This window comes from Carlito syrichta, unplaced genomic scaffold (assembly GCF_000164805.1).
Source record: "Carlito syrichta isolate Samal-C Ts95f unplaced genomic scaffold, Tarsius_syrichta-2.0.1 Scaffold131961, whole genome shotgun sequence".
Lineage (NCBI taxonomy): Eukaryota > Metazoa > Chordata > Mammalia > Primates > Tarsiidae > Carlito > Carlito syrichta.
Window position 1 is genome coordinate 61,428 of NW_007076057.1, and position 7,574 is coordinate 69,001.

Below are 7,574 nucleotides of genomic sequence, written 5' to 3' on the forward strand. Positions count from 1 at the left end.
CAGCCAGTTTTCCCAGCACCATTTACTAAATAGGTTCTCCTCTCCCCAGTGGTTGTTGTTGGAGGTTTTGTCAAAGATGAGTTGGTTGAGAAATTGAGGCTTTGCTTCTGGAATCTCTGTCCTGTTCCATTGGTCTATATGCCTGTTCTTGTACCAATACCAGGCTGTTTTGATTACTGCAGACTTATAGTAAAGTTTGAAGTCTGGAAGTGTTATATCCCCTGCTTTCTTTCGTTTGCTAAGGATTGTTTTGGTTATTCGTGGTTGTTTATGTTTCCATATGAATTTCTCTATTGTCATTTCCAGGTCTGAGAAGAATGATGTTGGTAATTTAATGGGTATTGCATTGTATCTGTAGACTGCCTTTGGTAGGATGGACATTTTAACAATGTTGATTCTTCCTATCCATGAGCATGGATTATTTTCCCTTTTGTTTCTGTCTTCTTGGATTTCTTTGAGCAGTGTTTTGTAGTTCTCATTGTAAAGGTCTTTTTTACTTCTCTGGTTAGGAAGATGCCGAGGTATTGCATTTTTGTGTGTGACTATTTTGAATGAAATTGTGCTTTTTGATTGGATCTCTGCCTGCTTGTTGTTGTTAAGTTGTTTTTTCTTTTTGCTTCCAGAATATGTGATATTTATTTTTCTGTGCCTGACTTATTTCACTTAACAAAATATCCTTCAAGTTCATCCATGTTGCCATGAATGACAGAATTTAATTCTTTTTTTTTTAATGGATGAATAGTCTTTCTTTGTGTATATATAGTGCATCTTCTTTATCTAGTAGTCTGTTGATAGCGGCTTAGCTTGATTACATATTTTGGCTAATGTGAATAGTGCTGTAATAAATATGGAAGTGAAGATATCTCTTGGACATACTAATTTTCTTTCTTTTGCATATGTACGCAGTAGCAGGATGAAGGATCATATGAAAATTCTATTTTTAGCCTTTTGGAGAACTTCCTTACTGTTTTTCGTAAAGGCTATACTAATTTGCATTCCTACAAACAGTATAAGAGTTTCCCTTTTTCCACATCCTTGCCAACGTTTGCTACTTTTTGTCTTTTTTGATAATAGCCATACTAATGGGGTGAGATGATATCTCACTGTGGTATGATTTGAATTTCCCTGATAACTGGTGATGTTGGGAATTTTTCTCATAGACTTGTTGGCCATTTATTTGTATGTCTTTTTAAAAAATTGTTATAGAGATATGGGTACAAGTAAGGATTAACTACCCAAGTAGGCTGCAGGCAGTTGAAGTTTGGGTCTCCAACTGACCCTCACATCTCCTGGTTGGGACAAGGTAACTTTTGTGTTACATGCCTCCCCTCCCTCCCTGACTCCCTCCCGTAGCAATGCCTAGTGACTGCTGATCCCTCCCTTATCTAATGTGAGTAATGTTCAGGTCTCACTTATGAGTGAGAACATGTGGTATTCAGTTCTTTGTTTCTGTGATATATCAATAAATATGATGGTCTCCAACTCCATTTGATTTGCTGTGATGTCCATTGTTTTGTTCTTCTTTATGGCTGCTTAGTACTTTATCAAGTATATGTATCACATTTTCTTTATCCAGTCCACTTTTGATGGACAGCATGGTAGGTTCTATGTTTGTACTATTGTGAATAGTGCGACAGTAAACATGCATGTGCAGGTGTTTGTTTGGTAGAATGATTTATATTCCTCTGGTTATAGTCCCAGGAGAAGGATTGCTGGATCAGGTGGAAGGTCAATTTCTAGTTCTTTTAGTAATTGCCACACTGCTTTCCATAGGGATTGAGCTAGCTTACAACAATGTAGAAGCATTTGCTTTTCTCCATACCTGCATCTGTTGTTTTTGATTTATTAATGATGACCATCCTTACTGGAGTTGGGTGGTATCTCAATGAAGTTTTAATTTCCATTTCTATGATGATTAGCGAGGTTGAGCATTTTTTCATGCATCTGTTAACTGCTTGTATATCTTCTTTTAAAAGTATTTATTGCAGTACTTTTCACAATAGCAAAAACATGGAACCAACCATGCTGCCCATTGAAAGTGGACTGGATAAAAAAATGTGGTGAATATACATGATGGAACATTATGCAGCAATAAAGAAGGACAAAATTATGGACTTCACAGCAACTTGGATGGATTTAGAGTCTGTCATACTCAATGATCTATCACAGAAACAAAGAACTGAGTACCACATGTTCTCACTCATAAGTGGACCCTGAACATCTAGCATAAAACTACAAGAATGGGATTGGCAGTAATGGGACACTGCCAGAGGAGGAAGGGAGGTGGGGGCATATAAAATCAATAAGAGTGTCTGTTCCTAATCCAGAAGACGTGAGGTCCAATGGGAAGCCCAAATTTCACCTTGCATGTAAAGCACTTATGTACCCAATCCTGACTTGTACCCTACATCTTTAAAGTAAACAAATGAACGAATAAATGAATAATTAATTAATTTTTAAAAAGTGTGTATTCATGTCCTTTGCCCACTTTTTAATGGGGTTGTTTATTTTATCCCTTTCAGCTCATTTGAGTTCCCTGTAGATCCAGGATGTTAGACCTTTGTCAGATACAAAATTAGCAAATATTTTTTCCCATTCTGTGGGTTGTCTCCCACTCTCTTGATGGTTTCTTCTGCTTAAGTTTTTAAGATTGATGAGGTCCCACATGTCTATCTTAGCTTTTATGGCATTTGCTTATCAGGACTTGGTCAATAATTTGTTGCCTACTCCAATGCATATAAGGGTGTTTCCTATATTTTCTTATAGGATTCTTATAGTTTGAGGTTTTACACTTAGGTCTTTGATCCATTTTGAGTTGATTTTTGTATATGGTGATAGGTAGGGGTACAGTTTCATTCTTTTGCATGTGGTCAGCCAGTTTTCCCAGCAACACTTGCTAAATATGTTCTCCATTCCCTGGTGATTGTTATTGGTGGCTTTGTCGAAGATGAGTTGGTTGAGAGACCAAGTTTTTGCTTTTAGAATCTTTGTCCAGTTCCAATGGTTTATGTGCCTATTCTTGTACCAATACCAGGTTGTTTTGGTTACTGTAGCCTTGAAGTAAAGTTTAAAATCTGGAAGTGTGATACTTCCCACTTCGTTCCTTTTGCTGAGAATTTTTTTTGGCTATTCATGGTCTTTTTTGTTTCCATATGAATTTCTGTATTGTTGTTTCCAGGTCTGAGAAGAATGATATTGGTTATTTGATGGGTATTGCATTGAATCTCTAGATTGCCTTGGGTAGAATGAACACCTTGACATATTGATTCTTCCAATCCATGAGCAAGGAATGTTTTTCCATTTGTTTGTGTTATCCTTGATTTCTTTGAGCAGCGCTTTGTAGTCCTTGTAAAAATCTTTCACTTCTCTGATTAGGTAGATGCCAAGGTATTTCTTTTATGTGTGTGTGTGGCTAATGTGAATGGTATTGTGCTTTCGTATTTGGTTCTCTGTCTGTTTGTTGTTGGTGTATAGATATGCCATTATATTTGACACATTTATTTTTTACCCTGAGACCTTATCAAAGTCAATTATCAGTGTGAGAAGACTTTTGAAAGATTCCCTACAGTTTTTAAGATAGAGAATCATATTGTCTACAAAGAGGAATAGCTTCACTTCCTCTTTTCCTATTTGAATATTCTTTATTTCCTTCTCTTGCCTGATTGCTCTGACTAGGACTTCCAACATTGTGTTGAACAGGAGGGGTGAGAGTGGGCATCCTTGTCTTGTTCCCATTCTTGGGGGGAATGCTTCCAATTTCTGCCCATTGAGCAAAATGTTGGCTGTGGGTTATCATAGATGGCTCTTACTGTGTTGAGGAATGTTCCTTTCATGCCTAGGTGCTCAAGCCTTTTTTTTTTTTTTTTATCAAGAAGGAATTTTGGATTTTGTTGATAGTTTTTTCTGCATCAAATGATATAATAATGTGGTTCTTGGTTTTACATCTGTTAATATGCTGAACCAGCCCTGCATCCCTGAAATGAAGCCTACCTGGTTATGATGGATGATTCTTGAAATGTGATGTTAGATCCTATTTCCTAGAATCTTGTTTAAGATGTTTGTATCTGTGTTCATCAAGATTGGTCTGCAATTACCTTTCCTTGTTGGGTCTTTGCAAGGCTTGGGTATCAGTATGATGTTGGCTTCATAAAATGAGTTGGGGAACTTTCAGTCTTTTTCGATTGCCTGGAATACTTTCAATAAGATTAGTGTCAGCTTTTCTTTGTATGTCTTGTGGAATTCAGCTGGGAAGCCATCTCAGGTCTGGGACATTTTTTGGTGGGTAGATTTCTTATGACTGAGTTGATTTCCTGGATTGTTACTGATCTTTTTAGAGTTTCAATTCCTTCTTGTTTCAACCTTAGGCAGTAGTGTGATGTCAGAAAGTGCTCCATTTCCTTTAGATTTTCTATTTTATTTGCATACAGGTTTTTATAGTAATCTCTGATGATCTTTTGAGTTTCTTCAGGGTCAGTTGTGACTTTGCCTTTTACATTTCTGATTGTGCTAGCTGGGGCTTTCTCTCTTTTTTTTAAGTCCATCTAGCCAGGGGTCCATCAATGTATTTTATCCTCTCAAAGAATCAGCTTTTTGTCTTGATGATTTTTTTCTATGATATTTTTGGTCTTCTGTGTCCTCCAGTTGTGACTTTATCTTGGTGATCTGGATTCTTTTGCTGAAGTTAGGATTTAGGTGATCTTGCCTTTTGAGTTCCCTTAGGTGTGGCATTAGGCTTACTACTTGTGATCTTTCTGTTTTCTTGATTTATGCCTGCAATGCTATGAATTTTCCTCTTAACACTGATTTTATGGCATCCTAGAGATTCTGATTAGATGTGTCTTTGTTTTCATTAGTTTTCATGAATATTTTTATTTCTGTCTTGATTTCCATGGTGATCCAGAAGTTGTTCAAGAGAATGTTGTTTAGTGTCCATGTCTTTGTGTGTTTTGGGGGGATCTTATTGGTGGTGATACTTATTTTGATTCCAGTGTGCTCTGAGAAGATGCATAGCATTATTTTGATTTTTTGAAATTTGCTCATGCTTGACTTATGTCCAAGAATGTGATCAGTATTGGAGTATGTTTCAAGTGCTGATGAACAGAAAGTATACTCTGTAGTTCTTGGGTGAAGTGTTCTGTAGATGTCTGTTAAGTCCATTTGATTGATGTCAAGATGAGCTTCCAGGTCTCCTTCTTAATATTTTTCCTTGATATATCTAAAGCTGTTAGTGGGGCATTTAGGTCTCCAACTATGATTGTGTGAGTTAATTGTCCTCTTTTAGTTTGCTTAGTAGTTATCTTATAAAATCTGGTGCTCCTGTGTTGGGTACATATATGCTTACAATGGATATTTCTTGCTGGAATATTGAGCTTTTTATCATTATGTCCTTTTATGTCCTTTTTAACTGTTGAAGGCTTGAAGACTGCTTTGTCTGATTTTAGAAGAGCCACTCCTACTCTCTTCTGTTTTCCATTTGTCAGAAAGGTCATTCTCCAGCCTCCAACCTTGAGTCTGTGGATATCTTTTGTGAAGAGATGAGTTTCCCAGAGGCAGCGGATTGTTGGATGTTTTTAAATCCAGTTTGCCACTTTATGTCTCTTCAGTGGTGCATGTAGTCCATTCATGTTCAAGTTTGTTATTGATATGTGAGAGTTTAACCCCTGTTATAGGGGCTCTTAGGAGGCTGCTTTTTTTTTAACTCCTGTGTTTTTATATATATGTGTGTTTTTTTCATTTTATGAGTGCTCTGTACTCTCTGTTTACTCTTTATTTCCCTTTACTTTTGTTATGTGTGTGATATTTTTTTTCTGTGCTTACTACCTTCCTAAATGTCTCCTGAAGGACTGATCTAGAGGCAGCTTATTCTCTTAGGGATGGGATACCTGTGAAGAATTTTAATTCTCTGTCACTGATGAAGTTTAGCTCAACTGGGTAGAAAATTCTTGGTTGAAATTTCTTATTTTTAAGAACATTAAAAGTTCGACTCTAATCTTTTCTGACTTGTAGTGTTTCTGCAGGTAAGTCTGAAGTAATTCTTTCTTTTAAAAATTTTTTTTATTTTAAAGATGTGGGGTACAATTCAGGATTAGGTATACAAGTGGTCATCATACAGGTAAAGTTGGAGCCTACCTTTGGTCCCCACTTTGTCTGGTTTGAGATCAGGTACGCTTATTAATGTTTTGTGCTCTCTGTGCCCTGCAGTTTCCAGCTACTGCCAATTCCTTTCTTATAGTATTATGGTAGATGTTCAGGGTCCACCTATGAGTGAGAACATATGGTACTCAGTTCTTTGTTTCTGTGATAAATCACTGAGTATAATAGACTCTAAATCCATCCAAGTTGCTGCAAAGTCCTTAATTTTGCTCTTATTTCTGGCTGCATAATATTCCATCATGTATATGTACCACATCTTAAAAATCCAGTCCAGTTTTGATGGATAGCATGGCTGATTCCATGTTTTTGCTATTTTTAATAGTGCTGCAATAAACATGGGTGTGCATATCTTTTTTGTAGAGTGATTTAAGTTTCTCCAGGTATATTTTCAGAAAGGGGATTGCTGGATAATAAGGAAGGTCAGTTTCTAGTTCTTTTAGGAATCACCACATTTGGGGGTCCAGCCCCTTTTGCCAGGTCGTGAGATCTCCTGAAGGAGAGATGGATAGGCGAAAGACGAAATCAATATACCCGGACACCTGCTTCCTGAGCAGATGTCATCCTTTATTAGTTAACAGAAAACTTTTATAGCATTTGTAAAAGGGGCAAGACAAAGAAAATTCCTTCACGTACATATGTTTTAAAAGTTACCACCACCTAGCGGTCTTTAGAAGAAACGAATAAGCCAAAAACACTATCTACTTTCAGTTAATGAGTCTTGAGATAAGTGTAAAAGGAGTTTCACTTAAACTAAACATAATGCATACAAGGTTTACTTTGACTTCGGTTCCACATCACTTGTGTAATTAAAAAAGGCTTAAAATCACTAATACAAAACTATAGATTGCATCTAGTGATAGTAGAAATATGAAGCCCATTAACTTGACCAAACAACAGTGGCTAGCATTTAAAGAATAACTATGAAAGTCACTTACTGTGAAAATACATACACTAATCTTTACTCTGAATAAACATATGAAGTGAACTAAACATAATGAAATAAATCTAACACAACTAAAATTATTATCGTTGCATAATTGCCAATGAGCTTTTAAGTTTAGGATAATGGTGATTTGGCTGTTTTCCCTTATGCTTGGCAACCTCCTGGAAAACATCTTTGTCTTAAGATAGGCACTTGAGCAATTATTATTATCCATTGAGGCATCAATTTTATCATTGTGTGAACTTAAACTTACGAACTTAATCTTCAAAGTAACTATAAAACACTAAACTATAGCATTAAAACTTAATTAATGACACAAAGTAAAAACCTTGTTAAACATAACCAGAGCCTAATAATTTTTGTCAATCCTCATACATATGTATATTAATTATATAAACTTGTATGATATTACACTTACCAATTATGATTAATACATGGATAAAACAATTATCATGTCTAGAATAGCACTGCCAGCAAC